This window comes from Schistocerca nitens, chromosome 2 (assembly GCF_023898315.1).
Source record: "Schistocerca nitens isolate TAMUIC-IGC-003100 chromosome 2, iqSchNite1.1, whole genome shotgun sequence".
NCBI lineage: Eukaryota > Metazoa > Arthropoda > Insecta > Orthoptera > Acrididae > Schistocerca > Schistocerca nitens.
In genome coordinates, this window is record NC_064615.1 from 776,859,029 (window position 1) to 776,880,290 (window position 21,262).

At 45.8% G+C, this 21,262-nt stretch overlaps 1 protein-coding gene across 1 annotated transcript in view; it reads right to left on the bottom strand.

The window, feature by feature from the left end:
• The window catches only part of LOC126235324 (lactosylceramide 4-alpha-galactosyltransferase-like), a 367,311-nt gene that overhangs the window by 317,894 nt on the left and 28,155 nt on the right, over positions 1-21,262 (bottom strand). The window lies entirely within an intron of this gene.

The window sequence follows — 21,262 nt, forward strand, 5'->3', positions numbered from 1 at the left end:
TCACTACTGTGAAACACATCTATTCTACTGAACAAGTGCTCGTAGGTCTGCATTTCAGAGCCCATTTTTAGAAACCTTTTTGTTCTGAATGGTCGTCGTTACATCCCTGAACACTGACAATTCCTCCTGCGACATCAGTGTAGCTAAAACTCTGCGCGTGTAACAGAAGTATTATCTGCACCACAGTACTGCCAAATCCCGTATCAGCACCCGAAAGTCTTTTATGGGCATCCGTCGATATCAAATTTTTGAAAACCACTTCGACCCATTCGATTCGACGGAGCACGGAGGGTAGGCTCCCGTTTTGGCTTACAGTCTTCTGTCGGTGCCGCTTCGTGCGAAAGAGCTCATCGATCAGATGTAACAAAAATCCTGACATTGGCACTGTCCTTTAACTCTCAATCACAAAGTAAGTTGGTTGGTTGGTTGTTTGGGGAAGGAGACCAGACAGCGAGGTCATCGGTCTCATCGGATTAGGGAAGGAAGTCGGCCGTGCCCTTTGAAAGGAACCATCCCGGCATTTGCCTGGAGCGATTTAGGGAAATCACGGAAAACCTAAATCAGGATGGCCGGACGCGGGATTGAACCGTCGTCCTCCCGAATGCGAGTCCAGTGTCTAACCACTGCGCCACCTCGCTCGGTACAAAGTAAGTATTACTGTGAATATCCGCCGATATAACCACAGATATGCCCACAGGCAACTCCCTGTACCCCTAAAATAATCGTTACTGTGTCCACAGAAATCCGCATTTGCGCAAATATCTACAAGGGTTGGAACTTTAACAGTGGCAACTATTTATTTAAAACTCGTGCAAAATAGATACGCGTTTCAGTTTTACTGACCTTCGAAGTAGTCACCAGCATTTTGTATAATCCGTCGCCAGCGATGTGGAAGTCGTAGGATACTCTTAGCAGTGGCAGTTGTGTTGACAGTTCGAGCGGCGCGGTCTATTGCCCAACGAATTTGTAGCAGTTCTGAAGCAAATGCCGTGAAGTGTCTCCTTCAGTTTAGAAATCGAGCTGAACTCACGAGGGCCTAAGTCAGGGGAGTGCAATAGGTGGTATAGCACTTAGCACCCCCATCAGTCAAACAAATCAGAAACAGCTTGCACTGCACGTGCTTGAGCATTGTCCTGCAAAATGATGGTCATGTCGTGCTGAAAGTGACAACACTTCTGTCTCTAAGCTGGTCATAGGCTGTGTTCCGAAAATGAGCAGCATAGAGACAGAAGTGATGACACTTTCAGCACGACCTGACCATAATTTTGCGGGACAATGCTCAAGCACATGCAGTGCAAGCTGGTACTGATTTGTTTGATTGATGGGGCTGCCAACCTACTGTAGTCCCGTGACTTAAGCCCTCGTGAGATCAGCTCGATTTCTAAACTGAAGGAAAACTTCACGGCATTCGCTTCAGAACTGTTAGAAATTCGTCGGGAAATAGACCGCGCCGCTCGAACTGTCAATACAACTGGCACTGCTAAGAGTATCCTACGACTTCCACATCGCTTGCAACGGGTTATACACAATGCTGGTGACTACTTTGAAGGTCAGTAAAACTTTGTAACACGTATTTATTTTTTACGAGTTGTAAATAAATAGTTGCCACTATTAAAGTTCCACCCCTCGTATAAATGGTACATCAGACACTTTTTTGCAGTAGGAATTTTGGATCCAGGAGCTGTCTGCATTAATGGAAAAAAAGTAGTTGCAGTGCCATGAGGGAATTCTTTCATCGGCGTGAAGCAAATTTACTGAACTCAATCACGGCACAATAACAAAGCACTAGCGACACATCGGAAATGAAAGAAATTACACCGTTCAATGGAGAACACACTACAATAAGGAGGCCGTCAATGGTTGGCGAAACAAGTCCAAGTCTCAACTGAAAGTACAAGTCCGTAATCAATGCGTGGCAACGTCGAGAATCGATGGGTGAAGGCAAGCGAGATACCAGACAGCAGCATTCTAATGTGGGACGTGTTTCCACATAGTTATAGAAATTTGTATACGACGGTAAATAAACATTCGCTTCAAGATTTCTTATGTAGTTTACCAATTTCCGACAATTGCTGAAATTAGGTATAATACGAGGAGCGTTAAGTAATGCAACACATTTTTCTTCTGAAAGCAGGTTCGCTTTATTCAGGATTCCAATACACCATGTTATTCCCTGCTCATCTGGTTACAAAACCCTGTTTTTCAACATAATCTCTGTTCAATCCGACGGCCTTACCCCACCTAACGTGGAGGGCCTGTATGACCGCAAAGTGCCACTTTACTGGTCGACATCGGAGTCTGTGGGGTGGACGACGAAGAGCAATACAATGAATTTTTATCTGCTGCTCTTGGGAGCGTAGAATTGTGTGAGGCCTTCGGTTGTCATGGAGAAGTAGTTGACCTGAATTTTTGTGGTTAGGAACATGTTAAAGTCGTGCAGGAATCACAGCTGTATGCGTCCCGGCACGGGGGAGATCGGCCACGTCTGCGAGGATGACAGACGCCTCACCCAACGACTCATCGTGCTTTTGTTCATTGCCAGCTCTCCTTAACCAGTGAGCAAGTGCCTATGAATATCTACGATGCTCTTGTTTTCCACGGAAAGAAACTCAATGACAGCTGTCTGCTGGGAACGCACCTCTGTTAGAGACACATCTTTGATGGCTACGTATAGCGTCGCCACCGATCGGAGCGTCATGAAACTATAGGGACTGAAGCGGGAATATTCCACCATGTCACACAACAAATTCCGAATTTTTCCAACTGAAATTGGGCGACGAGATAATGTGTTGCATTTATTATTGAATAAGCTCGCATAAAAATGAAAAACCCTTAAACCAAGATTCATTTGTTGCTCGCCTACACTACCGTCACAGCAGATGGTTTACAGCCAGTTCCTGATATTAACCGCTGGAACACCCCAGGAAGTTATATTCTTTAGGAAGCACCTGTTGCTGAATTCTGCGTGTATGACGTACGTTAGCATTACGTACTTATTTGCGGGAGAACATGCTAAATCTCTCGGAGTTCGAGGATACCCCTACTATCCGCTAACAACCCCAAACTCAAAACTCTGAGATGGGGGTCACAGGTGGTCTAATTCTGACTTCGTGTCAACCAATGGGACTAAAGAGCCATACATGGGCGCCAACCGACCGGCCAATTTCGTATGCAGTCTAAAATATCCCGACCGACTTCACGCAGCGATTATAGCAACGCCTTTTCCAGTCGCTGGTTGCGAATTGTTTGTAGTGAGTTCATTGAGCTTATGGACGACGAGACGCTGCTTGGTATGACACAGAAATAAAAACCGGAATTGTTTTGGCTGCTATAGATGCAAAAATGCTAAGAAAGTCAGAAAAAGCTGTGGGCAAAGATGTGGCGAATGCGTAGAAAGAAATTCACGAACGCTCTGTTACTTCAGGGGATGGGAGCCGATCACTTTCGTTAATTATCTAAGATAAGCTGGAACACGCTTTTTGGAGCTGCTGAACATCATCAAATCATTCTTAACGAAAATGAATACAGTCATAAAAGAGGCAGAAGCTGCGAGGAGAGGCTATTAGCTACAGTGCGGTTACTAGTCACTGGCAGAAGTCACGAGGCTCCCAAATTCAGTGCAGGTCTATCCCTACAATTGATATGTAAAATGATCGTTGAAACCTCCAGCGTGATTTATAATTGTCTGGGGAAATACATCGTAGTAAAGCAAAATTAATAAAACGTTATTAACTGATTTTTGGACGTTGCATAAAATATATCCCCCAGAAGATTAAGAAACTCATTTCAAATTAGGAGGAGGACTACAAGAGGTGCACATCATCTATTAAATACAGCAACAAATACATAAGAAATGAAGCATTTAGCGACTGTTAAAACTGTTAAGAAAGTCCCACATTTTGTTCTTTATAGCAGAGGGCATGACGACAGCCTGGATTTTTTAACACTTCACAAAATGAAGCAAGTATATTTTTCGAGTAGAAGCCTGTTAACAGTCGGTATTTTGGTTTTATTTCCGAAATGTATCGAAAGTGAAAACTAAAATTTAATCTGTCTGTCCGCAGCTCGTGGTCGTGCGGTAGCGTTCTCGCTTCCCACGCCCGGGTGGCTCGTGATGACTGGGTGTTGTGAGATGTCCTTAGGTTAGTTAGGTTCTAGGGGACTGATGACCATAGATGTTAAGTCCCATAGAGCTCAGAGCCATTTGAACCATTTAATCTGTCTCTGTTTCAGTCTTTTCATTTCTGATGCATCTGAAATCCAATAAGTACACGTTTCATTTTCGAAAATCATCGGAAATACTAGAAACACAGACGATCGAAGGACTTTTATTCAAAAAATATATTTATCCTTTGTGTCTCTGTGACACATGGAACAAGTATGGATTCGTTAAAAAATGAAAAAGTGCTTCATATCTTACATCTCTGTTACTGTACTCGCACGATGTGTCTCACAAACGTCTTCAATCCTTAAATTTCTCCAGAAATTCTGTGGTCAAAGTTCCGTACTCCTCGCACTCTCCCATGTTGGTCATACTTGAAAAGCGTTTAAACCGCGCGCAGTGACATGAGACCAACTTTTGTTCGGCGAATAGCGCGATAGTGCTGTACACGGCACATTGGTTCAAGGGGCGGTGATTTGGAGGGGGAGGGGGGCAGTCGTCTGTCAGTTGTTCATATCCAACGACCAACAACTAATCTGCTGGTCGGTCGGCCGATTGGTGGCGCGTGTAGGGCCCTTTAACGGATCCACAACAGCACAACACAGAACAGCAACTTGCTCTGAATGGGAGAGACGCGCATATAATCACCTACAACTTCTCATCCATTCTGCTGGTTCTGCCACAGTTCCCATATTGTTCACCACATATACACACACTTAAGGGACACGCACACGACCAGAACTGCCTGTAAAAGGCTGCGTGATGGCAGATACAGGCCTCTGGTTGCTGGTGGTTGGCTACTTACAGCGCCACGCTCCTGACGTCGCATTGTCATAGCATTTTTCGAAGCTTCCAAGACTTTTTTTATTTCATCGCTAAACAAAATAATATCCGGCTCTGTAGATTTAAAATCTTTAAAACAACCATGAAACTTATTGGTGCCTTCACCAACAGTGGAAGTAAACCTTGAAAAATTTGCTTCCGTGTATCCTTGCTACAAATCGCAGCTTGTTCACCACTGGTACCAATTGCAGAGCATTTTTTAAGACAACCAATTTTATCAACGCACTTTTAAACTCCGTTAAAAATATTCAAACTTTTTGTTCTGTGTATTGGATCTAAAGCGAGTAACTCATCATGTACAGAAAAGTCGTTCTCCATCACGCGAAAAAAATTAGTAAAATTTTAAGTCTGGAGTCCAAATCTTCCCTGCTTCTAACGTAGCCATTTATTTTGCTGCCAAAATGCTTATTTTAATATGAATCACTGTGTCAAACGTATAATTGGTTCTAAAATGGCTCTGAGCACTATGGGACTTAACTTCGGAGGTCATCATTCCCCTAGACTTAGAACTACCTAAACCTAACTAACCTAAGGACATCACAAACATCCATGCCCGAGGCAGGATTCGAACCTGCGACCGTAGCAGTTGTGCGGTTCCGGACTGAAGCGCCTAGAACCGCTCGGCCATCGCGACCGGCCAAACGTATAATTTTACTTTTCTTTTTTACTGAGCTGTGCAGGAAGTAAACATTTCCTTTAGTGTAACGGATTGACCTGACAAGCCTTGTTGACACTGGTAACGCTTCTGGCATTCCGCGAGTAATGGATGATCTCACTTCTACGCCGGCGTCTCATGCACTGTGCTGGGTCAGGCGAGGGTCCGCCAAAATTCAGTTAACTGGCTCTCCCACGCCCCTACTTCTACATAGCAGGCACCCGGGCGGAGAGCGGTAACGCTGGGGGTGAGGAGGACAAGAAGAGGCACTGCAGGCAGTGGAGGGGGGTTGTCAGTTGCTGGCATTGTTTGCTCCCGGAAGCCTGCATCGCTGCGACAGCAGCGCCGGCCGCTGGTGCTGGAGAATTGGCGCGCAGCAGAAGGGACCGCAGCGCGCATCCAAGACTTCCATTTCAGGGAGGTCACAGTTTACTCACGTTTTAGGTGATATTCAGAACATGTTTTTTGCTGATCGGTGTACCTATTATTTTTGGAATGGGGAGGGGGCTACAACTGACAGCTACAGCCTCCAGAATTCTTTTCCTTCTTCAGTATGTACTCTAGTTTCAACGTAAATTCTCCATTGTCCTCTCCCACCCCCAACTCTCTCTGGACAAATACCGGTTGTTTTAGCAGAATTAGTAAATATTTGGTAGTTTAGCAAGAATGGAGGACCAAGGAACGCTTGGATTAAAAAGGATGTAATACAGGGATGCAGTTTCCCGTCTCTGTGTTCAATCGATATTTCGAAGATGCAATGCTAGAAACGAAAGAAAGGTTCATAAGTGGGATTAAAATTTACGGTGAAAGGATTATCAAAGATAAAGATTCGCTGGTGACACTGCTATCTCCAGTGAAACTGGATAAGAATTACAAGACCGCTGAATGAAAAAATATAGTCAAATGATTACAGAAGACGAATTAAGGGTGAAGCGAAAAAAGACGAAAGTAATGAGGAGTGCCAGAAATTAGATTAGCGATAAACTTAACATCAAAACTGGCTATCACGAAATAGATGAAGTTAAAGAAATAGCCTTGAAAGCAAAATAACACATGATGGACGAAAGAAGGGCACTAAACGCAGACTAGCACCGGTAAGGAGTGAATTCCTCGCAAAGAAATCTATTAGTATCGAACATAGGCCTTAATTTGAAGAAGAATTTTCTGAGAATGCATGTTTGGAGCACAGAGTTGTATAGTACTGAATAATGGTTTGTGGGAAAACCGGAAAAGAAGAGAATCAGAGCATTTGAGGTGCGGTGTTATATACCGGGTGATCGAAAAGTCAGTATAAATTTGAAAACTGAATAAATCACGGAATAATGTAGATAGTGAGGTACAAATTGATACACATGCTTGTAATGGCATGGGGTTTTATACAAAAGTTCAAAAAATGTCCGACAGATGGCGCTTTATCTGATCAGAATAGCAATAATTAGCATTACAAAGTAAGACAAAGCAAAGATGATGTTCTTTATAGGAAATGCTCAATATGTCCACCATCATTCCTCAACAATAGCTGTAGTCGAGGAATAATGTTGTGAACAGCACTGTAAAGCATGTCAGGAGATATGGTGAGGCATTGGCGTCGGCTGTGGTCTTTCAGCATCCCTAGAGATGTCTGTCGATCACGATACACTTGCGACTGCAGCTAACCCCACAGCCAATAATCGCACGGACTGAGGTCTGGGGACCTGGGAGGCCAAGCATGACGAAAGTAGCGGCTGAGCACACGATCATCACCAAACGACGCGCGCAAGAGATCTTTCACACGTCTAGCAATATGGGGTGGTTCTAATAAAACCCCATCTCATTCCAAGCATGTGTGTCAATTTTCACCTCTCTATCTACATTATTCCGTGGTTTATTAAGTTTTCAAATTTATGCTGACTTTTTGATCACCCGGTATCTAAGTGGACTGATGAGATGAGGAATCGCGCAAAACCGGCGAATAAAGGGTCATATGGAAAACATAGACAAGAAGGGGCAGGATAATAGGACATGTGTTAAGATATCATTTTAATGTGCATAACACATATATTCGATATAGAAAATATTGCAAAACCATTATGTGATATGTGTGGTGGTAGTGGTAAGGTCTTATGGGACCAAACTGCTGAGGTCATCGGTCCGATATGTGTAATCCAGAAGTTGTGGAAAACAGAGATTTCAGAGGGAAACGTGCTAGAAAAAGTTTGCCTTTAAGTAAACTGTATGTAGCACGTAGTTAAATTTGTGCTTTAAATACACTGTGTGTAACATGGATCAAATACAGAAAACCTGACTCATTTATCAGGTATAGCACGACGTAACCCACCCAGCCAGACGAATAAGCAACGAAGTTGTTGGCTGATCGTAAGTTTATGAAATTACGACACTACGTAGCTAAACTTACCCGCTCCCAGCCAGCAGTGATATTTGGTTAAAAAGAACAAAGTCATGTTCTACAACGGCCCGCCAAGCTTTCATGAGTAGCAAATGAAAACAAAACATACACATCTCTTACTTTGGACAGGCAAGGGGTGCTGTGTAATCCCGTCTGACACTATTATCAGGAAGAGGAATCTCATGCCAACTACGTAACATAAATTAATCAACATTTACGTCCTAAGCGCCTTTGGAGCGCAATTAGAACAGCGTAAATTTCTTAAAAAAAGATTGGCCCAGTTACTTACATTACTGGCCATTCAAATTGCTACACCACAAAGATGACGTGCTACAGACGCGAAATTTAACCGACAGGAAGAAGATGCTCTGATATGCAAATGATTAGCTTTTTGCAGCATTCACACAAGGTTGGCGCCGGTGGCGACATCTACAACGTGCTGACATGAGGAAAGTTTCCAACCGATTTCTCATACACAAACAGCAGTTGACTGGCCTAGCCTGGTGAAATGTTGTTGTGATGCCTCGTGTAAGGAGGAGAAATGCGTACCATCACCTTTCCGACTTTGATAAAGGTCGCATTGTAGCCTATCGCGATTGCGGTTTATCGTATCGCGACATTGCTGCTTGTGTTGGTCGAGATCCAATGACTGTTAGCAGAATATGGAATCGGTGGGTTCAGGAGGGTAATACGGAACGCCGTGCTGCATCCCAACGGCCTCGTATCACTAGCAGTCGAGATGACAGGCATCTTATCCGCATGGCTCTAACGGATCGTGCAGCCACGTCTCGATCCCTGAGTCAACAGATGGGGACGTTTGCAAGACAACAACCATCTGCACGAACAGTTCGACGACGTTTGCAGCAGCATGGACTACCAGCTCGGAGACCATGGCTGCGGTTACCCTTGGCGCTGCATCACAGACAGGAGCGCCTGCGATAGTGTACTCAACGACGAACCTGGGTGCACGAATGGCAAAACGTCATTTTTTCGGATGAATCGAGGTTCTGTTTACAGCATCATGATGGTCGCATCCGTGTTTGGCGACATCGCAGTGAACGCACATTGGAAGCGTGCATTCGTCATCGCCATACTGGCGTATCACCCGGCGTGATGGTATGGGGTGCCATTGGTTACACGTCTCGGTCACCTCTTGTTTGCATTGACGGCACTTTGAACAGTGGGCGTTACATTTCAGATGTGTTACGACCCGTGGCTCTACCCTTCATTCGATCCCTGCGAAACTCTGCATTTCAGCAGGATAATGCACGACCGCATGTTGCAGGTCCTGTACGGGGCTTTCTGGATACAGAAAATGTTCGACTGCTGCCCTGGCCAGCACATTCTCTAGATCTCTCACCAATTGAAAATGTGTGGTCAATGGTGGCCGAGCAACTGGCTCGTCACAATACGCCAGTCACTACTCTTGATGAAATGTGGCATCGTGTTGAAGCTGCATGGGCAGCTGTATCTGTACACGCCATCCAATTTCTGTTTGAGTCAATGCCCGTGCGTATCAAGGCCGTTATTACGGCTAGAGGTGGTTGTTCTGGGTACTGATTTCTCGGGATCTAGGAACCCAAATTGCGTGAAAATGTAATCACATGTCAGTTCTAGTATAACATACAGTGGCGGTCAAAATAATAGAGCCACCTGGCAAAGGTTTGGAATAAAGTGCACATTTATTACTAGACATGTTTGAACTATGATGGAAACCATTACAACCGAGTCACATTGTACTGTAGTCAGTTATATAGATAACACAACACAAAATAATCAGTAATAATCAATAATATTCAAAAGAATACCAGACCACAGGGTCAAAAAAATAGAGCCAATTGAAACAAATATATTGTACTTGATCTCAGTCTTATGAAACGTACAGGAACAGTCTTTTTTGCATAGGACTGCATTAGTACTTCGTGGGGTAACCCTTATTTTTGAGGATTGCCCTGCACCTCTTACCCATAGAGTCTACTAAACGCCTGCATTCGTCACTACTGATCGCATACCAGGCTCTCTGGATTTCTTCCCACAGTTTTTCTGAAGATGTAGCTTTTGAGCGGTCAATTCTCTTGTCTAAGATCTCCCATAAGTTCTCAATGGGTGATGCGTCAGGGGACTGAGGTGGCCACTCTAATACTTCGATATTGTGCTCTTGAACAAACTGCCTTATGATCCTTGCAGTATGCTTTGGATCGTTATCGTGCTGAAATTTCCATTTCAGCGGCATTTCCTCTTCAGCATAAGGCAGCATCACATTTGCCAAGATGTCTTTGTACATTTCTGCGTTCATTATGCCGTTGATACGGTGTATTGGACCAATGCCGTACCACGAAAAACATCCCCATACCATAACACTTCCGCCACCGTATTTCACAGTTTTTAAAGTGTACTTGGGATTAAATTCCTGGTTTGGTGGGCGGCGCACATAGACTTTTCCGTCTGAGGCAAACCTATTAAACTTGGATTCATCGGACCAAAGGATGTTCCTCCACCAAGTATTAGGTTTTTGTTCATTTCTCCGGGCAAAGGCTAACCTTTTCCGAACATTAGCTTGTGAAACGTGGCTTCTTTCTTGCAATGCGCCCATTCAATTTTGCAGATCTCAGTCGTCTTTGAATCGTTGAGGTTGATGGTTGAACATCATGTTCGTCGCTAAACAAAATGGCTTTCAGTCGTGGTGTTGACAAAAATGGGTCTTTCTTCACTTCCCTAGTGATGAGTCTGTCTACGCGAGGAGTAGTTACACGAGGTCGCCCCCTGTTCTCCACCTGCGGCTTTGTTTGTTTTGACCGTCTCATGGCGTTCTGGACTCGTTTTCGCGAAACGTGCAAGACATTGGCTATTTTATTCATGGACATCCCACTTCTGAACATCCGGAACATTACTATACGCTCATCTTCACTGGTATGCTTTGCTCTGCCCATCTAGACGAATGTAAACAAAACCACACGTCAATTTACATACAAAACAACTGCATAAAAATCAATTTAAAGGCACATGTGTAAAGCGGCTCTATTATTTTGACCCATAAGATTCTTACCTTTATGCCTCTTTTCACACGTCTAGCTCAAACGCTTCCTTTCGGACGACTAAAGATAGCAGCAACGTCTTCCCTGATGTTGTCTACAAGGGACTGACAACACGGCACTCGTGGCGATTTCGCGAACTAATAGATATCCTAGTTCTTAATCTCGTTAATAGAGGTGGCTCTATTATTTCGACCGCCACTGTATTTGTCCAATGAATACCCGTTTATCATCTGCATTTCTTCTTGGTGTAGCAATTTTATATGCCCTTAAAGAGCGCAGTTGGACTAAACTATATGGCCAATTCCTTTTGCTGCCTTCCTTGCTGGCTGTGATCTTGTTTGCGTTCTTCGGTCCATTTGACGCCTGTTCGTTTGTCACAGTGTATCTCATGTAGTTTTCTTTTCTTAATGAAGTTTCTGAATTTTATTCTGTCGTTTATTGTGTCTGGTGTGATGATGAGTTGGTTCAGGTTGTTTTTTACCTCTGCCACAAATTTGTTGTTTCTAGTGGTTACTCAGCCAAAAATCTGTTTGGTCGGTCTGTCATGGCATTCTGTATAGGTGTCCATAGAATTGTAGTCTGCGTTTTCTAATCTTTTCTGTGATTGTCTCCGTATGTTTGTATAGTTCCTCTGTAGGTCTCTTGATTCATATTCCATTGCTGTTAGTTGGGCCAAATATTTTCCGAACAGGAGAATTTTATATATATATATATATATATATATATATATATATATATATATATATATATATATATTCTACTGTTTTCAAATTTTTTAACATAAAGAAATGAAAAATAACGATGTGAGTTCTTATTATTAAACATTTTGGCCGGCAGGATCAAATCGCCACCAAGTGACTGATGGTGCTTGAAATCCTGGGCGGTAGATAGCTCGTGGGATGTTGCACTCGGAATTGAAGTTACACGTTCGTGAGTTTTATACTTAATTAAGAAAACATTTACATTTAACGCAGTATTTCCTGACACATAATGTGCTTTACTTCGGCACTGGAAGTATTGTGTTAATAATTGATTTTATTTTGATTTAATTATTGCCACCTGTACAAGAGCATGATAGTTTTGTTGTTGCTCTGATAAAGATAACTCATAGCAATTTTTTTTAAAAATCAGATGATACTGAACAACACTATCTATAGATAGTGAAAACTGGCTTACGTTTTTCCACGAATTCATATGTATAATGACACTATGATATAATCAACGTACTTACCACTCTGATCAGTTTCTTTTCCTACAGCTTTCCATGCCCTTTCCACAACAATATTGTTCGGATACTCTGGCAAACCTTGATTGTATAGACACAACTGTCTCTCCCCTGCTTGGTGCAAAAACTTGGTCTCAGTCTGACATAACTAATACGTACGAAAGGACACACAATGCGGGGAGAGATGACACTAGTGTTGCATCAGAGTCACGACAACTGCCAGAGCAGTTGCATCGCATGTGGTCGCAAAGGAGTTGCACGCAGGTTGCGTTGCAGTTGCGCCAGTGGACGAGGTACAATACAGTGTAATGGGTCAGACTCGCAAGCGACTTCCGTTCGACGCTGACGCGACATTCCGTTGAAGTTATGTTGCGCCAGTGGACGAACGGCCTTTCCTCGCACGACTTAATTAAATAGTCTGCCTAAGCAATGGAGATAGGAAACTTGATAAACAGCACGGAAGTTACAGTTTAAGTAAAGCCGGAACTTCATTTATTAAAGTACTGCCGGCCATCTCAACCGCCAGAGTCTGCTCTGCTGAGGGAAATTAAGTTTCATGGAAAGCATGGACGCCGTAAACTAAAAGTGCATCAAAGGCATAGCGCAGTGGGAACCGGAAGTCGAAATGTAGTGCGAAAAGCGTCGGAGATAACAACGAGAGCACAGTCTGAAATCGGTGAAATAACACTTTCAACAACATCGTCCGATACAGCTGAATAAGATGGCGAAGTCAGTCACAGAAGTATTACACGGAAATACATAGGTGGCAAGCCGACTGGGTAGCTGGAAATACACGATGTGATCAAAAGTATCTGGACACCCCAAAGAACATACGTTTTTCGTATTAGGTGCATTATGCTGCCACCTACTGCCAGGTTCTCCATACCAGCGACCTCAGTAGTCATTAGACGTCGTGAGAGAGCAGAATGGGGCGCTCCGCGGAACTTACGGACTTCGAACGTGGTCAGGTGATTGGGTGTCACTTGTGTCATACGTCTGTACGCGAGATTTCCACACACCTAAATATCCCAAGGTCCGCTGTTTCCAATGTGATAGTGAAGTGTAAACTTGAAGGGAGACGTACAACACAAAAGCGTACAGGCCGACCTCATCTGTTCACTGACAGAGACCGCCGACAGTTGAAGAGGGTCGTAATGTGTAACAGGCACACATCTATCCAGACCGTCACACAGGAATTCCAAACTGCATCAGGATCCACTGCAAGTACTATGACAGTTAGGCGGGAAATAAGAAAACTTGGCCGGCCGGGGTGGCCGAGCGGTTCTAGGCGCTACAAAAAAAATGGTTCAAATGGCTCTGAGCACTATGGGACTTAACATCTGAGGTCATCAGTACCCTAGGTTTAAGATGTTCTTAAACCTAACTAACCTAAGGACATAACACACATTCATGCCCGAGGCAGGATTCGAACCTGCGACCGTAGCGGTCGCGCGGTTCCAGACTGAAGCGCCTAGAACCGCTCGGCCACACCGGCCCGCCACTAGGCGCTACAGTCTGTTCTAAGTTCTAGGGGACTGATGACCTCCGAAGTTAAGTCCCATAGTGCTCAGAGCCATTTGAACCATTTGAGAGTGGAAGCTTTCATCAAGCTCAGAGAGGGCCAATACCATATTGAATTCCAGCATTACCGATGAAGTGCGCCACGAACTTGTAAGGCATTTTCAGCCAGGCGTCCGGACACTTTCGATCACATAGTGTATATCGTGTATTCGTAATTTTTCTTTCGATTATTGGAGTCTACTTCCATTCATCCGCAGGTTAATTTCATCATTCAGCTTTGCGTTCTTGTTCTTTTATGTGTGTTACACTTTTATTTGATAATTTTACCACATGCGTTTGGTATTTTGTAAAGAGATTCCTTGTGAACGTGCCCACGGCCTTGTCGCAGATCACCGAAGTTAGGCGCTGATGGGCTTGGCTAGCATCTCCATAGGTCACTGTCCGGCTCTGCCGAGCGCTGTTGGCAAGCAGGCTGCACTCAGCCCTTGTGAGACCAATTGAGGAGCTCCTTGCCGGCCGCGGTGGCCGTGCGGTTCTAGGCGCTGCAGTCCGGAACCGCGGGACTGCTACGGTCGCAGGTTCGAATCCTGCCTCGGGCATGGATGTGTGTCATGTCCTTAAGGTGAGTTAGGTTTAAGTAGTTCTAAGTTCTAGGGGACTGATGACCTAAGATGTTAAGTCCCATAGTGGTCAGAGCCATTTGAACCATTTTGAGGAGCTACTTGATCGAGAATTAACGGCTACGGTCTCGTAAACTGACAACGGCCGGGAGAGCGATGTGCTAACGACTTGTCGCAGCATTCGGCATCTAGTGACGCCAGTCGGCGAGGATGAAACAGTGGTCGGTCGGTACCGTTGGGCTTTCCGAGGTCTGTTTGGACGGAGAGGGAGGGATACGGAGAGACAGCTTTTGAACACAATAGAAGGCGGTGAATTTGTGCTGTTAGACTACTGGCACCATACGCTGTACATGTTACAAGAGAGCAACGAGCTGAAGTCTATATTCGGATTAAAATTACTTTGTGATAGACGTTTCAGCGAATCTAGTGTTGCGGCCACCATCCAATCGTTTCTCGAGTGTCACATTCTAGCTGTGTTGCCTGTGTCGTAGGTACGTGGGCGCCTTGTGAAATGTGACTGGCTGTATGGCGGCAACACTGCCTCCCTCCCCCCCCCCCCCCCACAACCATTGCATTCTGCCAGTCACAGTTATTTTAATGGGCGTATAGAAATCCGACAGTGGCGACGGTGCGGCAAAGTATGCAACAGGTATTGTGGTATGAAAGAATCGAAAGCAAACAGATAAATAAACAGCGAATGAAGGCCACGTTACAGACTTCAGTGAGGCGAATGTGCCGTGACCAGCGCATGACTGCACCGGCCGTGTCGCCTCAGCGACGCCTATTCACAGCAGTCACTGTTTGTTCCGGCTTGTGGCAGTGCACATGAGCGGCCGGGACGAGGATCTCACGCTGGCTGCTGTGATTTTGGATGAAGAAGTGGAAAAACACACGAAAGAAATAGAAAAAAACGGAAGTGGGTCCATCTGGCGTGCAAACAAGAAGGAACATAAGAGGGTTTGACACTGTGTACAGTGAATTGATGGACCATGCAGCAAAGTTTTATCAACATTTGAGAATGTCAGGAATACATTCAGCTAACTATTGAGCAAGTTAAAAGTTCACCTGTAAAAGCGGAACACACACCGGAGAAAAAGCCATTACAGCGAGAGGACGGCCTCGTCGTTTGCCTGAGGTCAGTTAGTACGAGGTGCATTCAAGTTCTAAGGCCTCCGATTTTTTTTCTAATTAACTACTCACCCGAAATCGATGAAACTGGCGTTACTTCTCGACGTAATCGCCCTGCAGACGCACACATTTTTCACAACGCTGACGCCATGATTCCATGGCAGCGGCGAAGGCTTCTTTAGGAGTCTGTTTTGACCACTGGAAAATCGCTGAGGCAATAGCAGCACGGCTGGTGAATGTGCGGCCACGGAGAGTGTCTTTCATTGTTGGAAAAAGCCAAAAGTCACTAGGAGCCAGGTCAGGTGAGTAGGGAGCATGAGGAATCACTTCAAAGTTGTTATGACGAAAAAACTGTTGCGTAACGTTAGCTCGATGTGCGGGTGCGTTGTCTTGGTGAAACAGCACACGCGCAGCCCCTCCCGGACGTTTTTGTTGCAGTGCAGGAAGGAATTTGTTCTTCAAAACATTTTCGTAGGATGCACCGGTTACCGCAGTGCCCTTTGGAACGCAATGGGTAAGGATTACGCCCTCGCTGTCCCAGAACATGGACACCATCATTTTTTCAGCACTGGCGGTTACCCGAAATTTTTTTGGTGGTGGTGAATCTGTGTGCTTTCATTGAGCTGACTGGAGCTTTGTTTCTGGATTGAAAAATGGCATCCACGTCTCATCCATTGTCACAACCGACGAAAAGAAAGTCCCATTCATGCTGTCGTTGCGCGTCAACATTGCTTGGCAACATGCCACACGGGCAGCCGTGTGGTCGTCCGTCAGCGTTCGTGGCACCCACCTGGATGACACTTTTCGCATTTTCAGGTCGTCATGCAGGATTGTGTGCACATAACCCACAGAAATTCCAACTCTGGAGGCGATCTGTTCAACAGTCATTCGGCGATTCCCCAAAACAATTCTCTCCACTTTCTCGATCATGTCATCAGACCGGCTTGTGCGAGCCCGAGGTTGTTTTGGTTTGTTGTCACACGATGTTCTGCCTTCATTAAACTGTCGCACCCACGAACGCACTTTCGACACATCCATAACTCCATCACCACATGTCTCCTTCAACTGTCGATGAATTTCAATTGGTTTCACACCACGCAAATTCAGAAAACGAATGATTGCACGCTGTTCAAGTAAGGAAAACGTCGCCATTTTAAGTATTTAAAACAGTTCTCATTCTCGCCGCTGGCGGTAAAATTCCATCTGCCGTACGGTGCTGCCATCTCTGGGACGTATTGACAATGAACGCGGCCTCATTTTAAAACAATGCGCATGTTTCTATCTCTTTCCAGTCCGGAGAAAAAAAATTGGAGGCCTTAGAACTTGAATGCACCTTGTATATAACTAACGCAGCCTTTGGCAGTTTATTGATAATTAAATGTATGAAATCAACATTCATCTTCATTGGCTTCTATTATATTGTCTTGAGTGTTTTCTTCTGTTTCGAGCGATACTGATTCATTACCGCTATGACCACCGCAGAAATCTTCATCCCTCCTGTCCATCTTTTTCCAAATATTTGGTCATTGGATATGCGCTAACCAGGGTTTCATTTAGTTAGCCGGCCGCGGTGGTCTCGCGGTTCTAGGCGCGCAGTCCGGAACCGTGCGACTGCTACGGTCGCAGGTTCGAATCCTGCCTGGGGCATGGATGTGTGTGCTGTCCTTAGGTTAGTTAGGTTTAATTAGTTCTAAGTTCTAGGGGACTTATGACCACAGCAGTTGAGTCCCATAGTGCTCAGAGCCATTTGAACCATTTTTTTTCATTTAGTTATCGCATGGGGTGTAGTACAGTTCACAAGTACGATATACCTGCAAGATGATTATAGTCGACTGGATGGACGAATTGATGCCTACTCCGACAGAAGAAATGTGGAAGAAACAACTCTTTCACAAATTTATGAGAGTTTTAGGTGGGAAACAGATTACTATTCAGACTCCTTCGAACGCGTATCACTATTCTTTAAGTACACATTATCCATAACTTTGCTGCGTCTTGTAGACGCTCAGCATAACTACACACATCAAAAAAAGTTTTAAATCACCTCGGTTCCGAGAGTTCCGCAACCTGTACAGAAAATTGGAACAGAGATCAGCATAAACATTATTTCCGCCCCTTTTATTGCTTATGAAAACGACACATTGTATGCTGTACCACCATACAACGAGAGCTACAGAGGTGGTGGTCCAGATTGCTGTACACATCAGCACCTCTGATACCGAGTAGCACGTCCTCTTGCATTGATGCATGCCTGTATTCGTCGTGGCATACTATCCACAAGTTCGTCAAGGCACTGTTGGTCCAGATTGTCCCACTCCTCAACGGCGATTCGGCGTAGATCCCTCAGAGTGTTGATGTTTGAGTTGGTGAGTCACGTCGTCTATAAACAGCCCTTTTCAATCTATTCCAGGCATGTTCGATAGGGTTCATGTTTGTAGAACATGCTGGCCACTCTAGTCGAGCGATGTCGTTATCCTGAAGGAAGTCATTCACAAGATGTGCACGATGGGCGCACGAATTGTCGTCTATGAAGACAAATGCCTCGCCAATATGCTGCCGATATGCTTGCACTATCGGTCGGAGGCTGGCATTTACGTATCGTACAGCCGTTACGGCGCCTTCCATGACCACCAGTGGCATACGTCTGCCCCCCATAATATCACCCCAAAATAGCAGGGAACCTCCACCTTCGTACACTCGCTGGACAGTGTGTCAAAGGCGTTCAGCCTGACCGGCTTGTCTCCAAACACGTCTCCGACGATTGTCTGGTTGAAGGCATATGCGACACTCGTCGGTGAAGAGAACGTGATGCCAATCCTGAGCGGTCCATTCGGCATGTTGCTGGGCCCATCTGTACCGCGCTGCATGGTGTCGTGGTTGCAAAGATGGACCTCGCCATGGACGTCGGGAGTGAAGTAGCGTATCATGCAGCCCACTGCCCACAGTTTGAGTCGTAACACGACGTCCTGTGGCTGCACGAGAAGCATTATTCAACATGGTGTCGTTGCTGTCAGGGTTCCTCCGAGGCATAATCCGTAGGTAGCGGCCATACACTGCAGTAGTAGCCCTTGGGCTGCCTGAGCGAGGCATGCCATCGATAGTTCATGTCTCTCCGTATCTCCTCCATGTCCGAACAACATCGCTTTGGTTCACTCCGAAACACCTGGACTCTTCCCTTGTTGAGAGTCCTTCCTGGCACGAAGTAACAATGCGGACGTGATCGAACCGCGGTATTGACCACTACAGTCAAGATGAGCCGGGTGCCTCCTTCGTGCTGGAATGACTGGAACTGACCGGCTGTCGGACCCCTCACTCTAATAGGCGCTGCTCATGCATGGTTGTTTACATCTCTGGCCGGGTTTAGTGACATCTCTGAACAGTCAAAGGGACTGTGTTTGCGATACAATATCCACAGTTAACGGCTATCTTCAGAAGTTCTGGGAACCGGATCATTCAAAACTTGATGCGTGTATATCGCTACTGATGTCAAGGTATATGGAAAGAAAATGTTACAACTATAGCCAACACTCTCAAACTTTAATGTTTTACCTAGCTGGATGTATTCGTTGATGTAAAATAAGAAATATACATGAATGTACTTATCAGGTGTTTTTATTTCTGCTCTTATTTCATTCCAGTGTGTAGTCTTCCATATCTACACTCCTGGAAATGGAAAAAAGAACACATTGACACCGGTGTGTCAGACCCACCATACTTGCTCCGGACACTGCGAGAGGGCTGTACAAGCAATGATCACACGCACGGCACAGCGGACACACCAGGAACCGCGGTGTTGGCCGTCGAATGGCGCTAGCTGCGCAGCATTTGTGCACCGCCGCCGTCAGTGTCAGCCAGTTTGCCGTGGCATACGGAGCTCCATCGCAGTCTTTAACACTGGTAGCATGCCGCGACAGCGTGGACGTGAACCGTATATGCAGTTGACGGACTTTGAGCGAGGGCGTATAGTGGGCATGCGGGAGGCCGGGTGGACGTACCGCCGAATTGCTCAACACATGGGGCGTGAGGTCTCCACAGTACATCGATGTTGTCGCCAGTGGTCGGCGGAAGGTGCACGTGCCCGTCGACCTGGGACCGGACCGCAGCGACGCACGGATGCACGCCAAGACCGTAGGATCCTACGCAGTGCCGTAGGGGACCGCACCGCCACTTCCCAGCAAATTAGGGACACTGTTGCTCCTGGGGTATCGGCGAGGACCATTCGCAACCGTCTCCATGAAGCTGGGCTACGGTCCCGCACACCGTTAGGCCGTCTTCCGCTCACGCCCCAACATCGTGCAGCCCGCCTCCAGTGGTGTCGCGACAGGCGTGAATGGAGGGACGAATGGAGACGTGTCGTCTTCAGCGATGAGAGTCGCTTGTGCCTTGGTGCCAATGATGGTCGTATGCGTGTTTGGCGCCGTGCAGGTGAGCGCCACAATCAGGACTGCATACGACCGAGGCACACAGGGCCAACACCCGGCATCATGGTGTGGGGAGCGATCTCCTACACTGGCCGTACACCACTGGTGATCGTCGAGGGGACACTGAATAGTGCACGGTACATCCAAACCGTCATCGAACCCATCGTTCTACCATTCCTAGACCGGCAAGGGAACTTGCTGTTCCAACAGGACAATGCACGTCCGCATGTATCCCGTGCCACCCAACGTGCTCTAGAAGGTGTAAGTCAACTACCCTGGCCAGCAAGATCTCCGGATCTGTCCCCCATTGAGCATGTTTGGGACTGGATGAAGCGTCGTCTCACGCGGTCTGCACGTCCAGCACGAACGCTGGTCCAACTGAGGCGCCAGGTGGAAATGACATGGCAAGCCGTTCCACAGGACTACATCCAGCATCTCTACGATCGTCTCCATGGGAGAATAGCAGCCTGCATTGCTGCGAAAGGTGGATATCACTGTACTAGTGCCGACATTGTGCATGCTCTGTTGCCTGTGTCTATGTGCCTGTGGTTCTGTCAGTGTGATCATGTGATGTATCTGACCCCAGGAATGTGTCAATAAAGTTTCCCCTTCCTGGGACAATGAATTCACGGTGTTCTTATTTCAATTTCCAGGAGTGTATGTCCATGAGTTTGGAATTGGAGAGATCATACAACGCAGGGTAGTTGCGCATTAATTCAATAAGTTTTTCCTCATTCATGTTTATGATGATAAACTACTGCATGATCACAACGACTTGACCGTGTCGCGGCCGCGAAGCGAGGAAGTATCGGCGGCAAGAAATACAGGGCCGACAGTACTGCGCCGCCGCAGCACGGTTTGCACTGTCACGCCACAGGCGAGTGTGAACGCTGCCCCTTAAATTCCCAGAACAGTACCTTCAAACACGTCGGCGATATAACGGGATAGTCACGGCACTGTCTCGTCACTGATGTGTGTTAAGCGGCTTTTGCAGGATTAATCTGATTGGGAATGCAAGCTTGGGAAGAAAAGGTAGTAGGCTTGTGTGCACACAAGCAGCGGGATGCGGGCGATGCAGCTGACGTGAAAATAAGTTATAATTAATTTATTATATTGCCAATTTTCATAAGAATGTGTAATCTTTTGCCTGAAAAAAAGTGTCATTTCTAATCCATCCTGAGTGGAGATGGCTTGGAACTGTACTAAAGTCTTATCTGTGTTACAATACATTCAGGTACTTCCTTGTTCTTTTCGAATCGCTGAAAG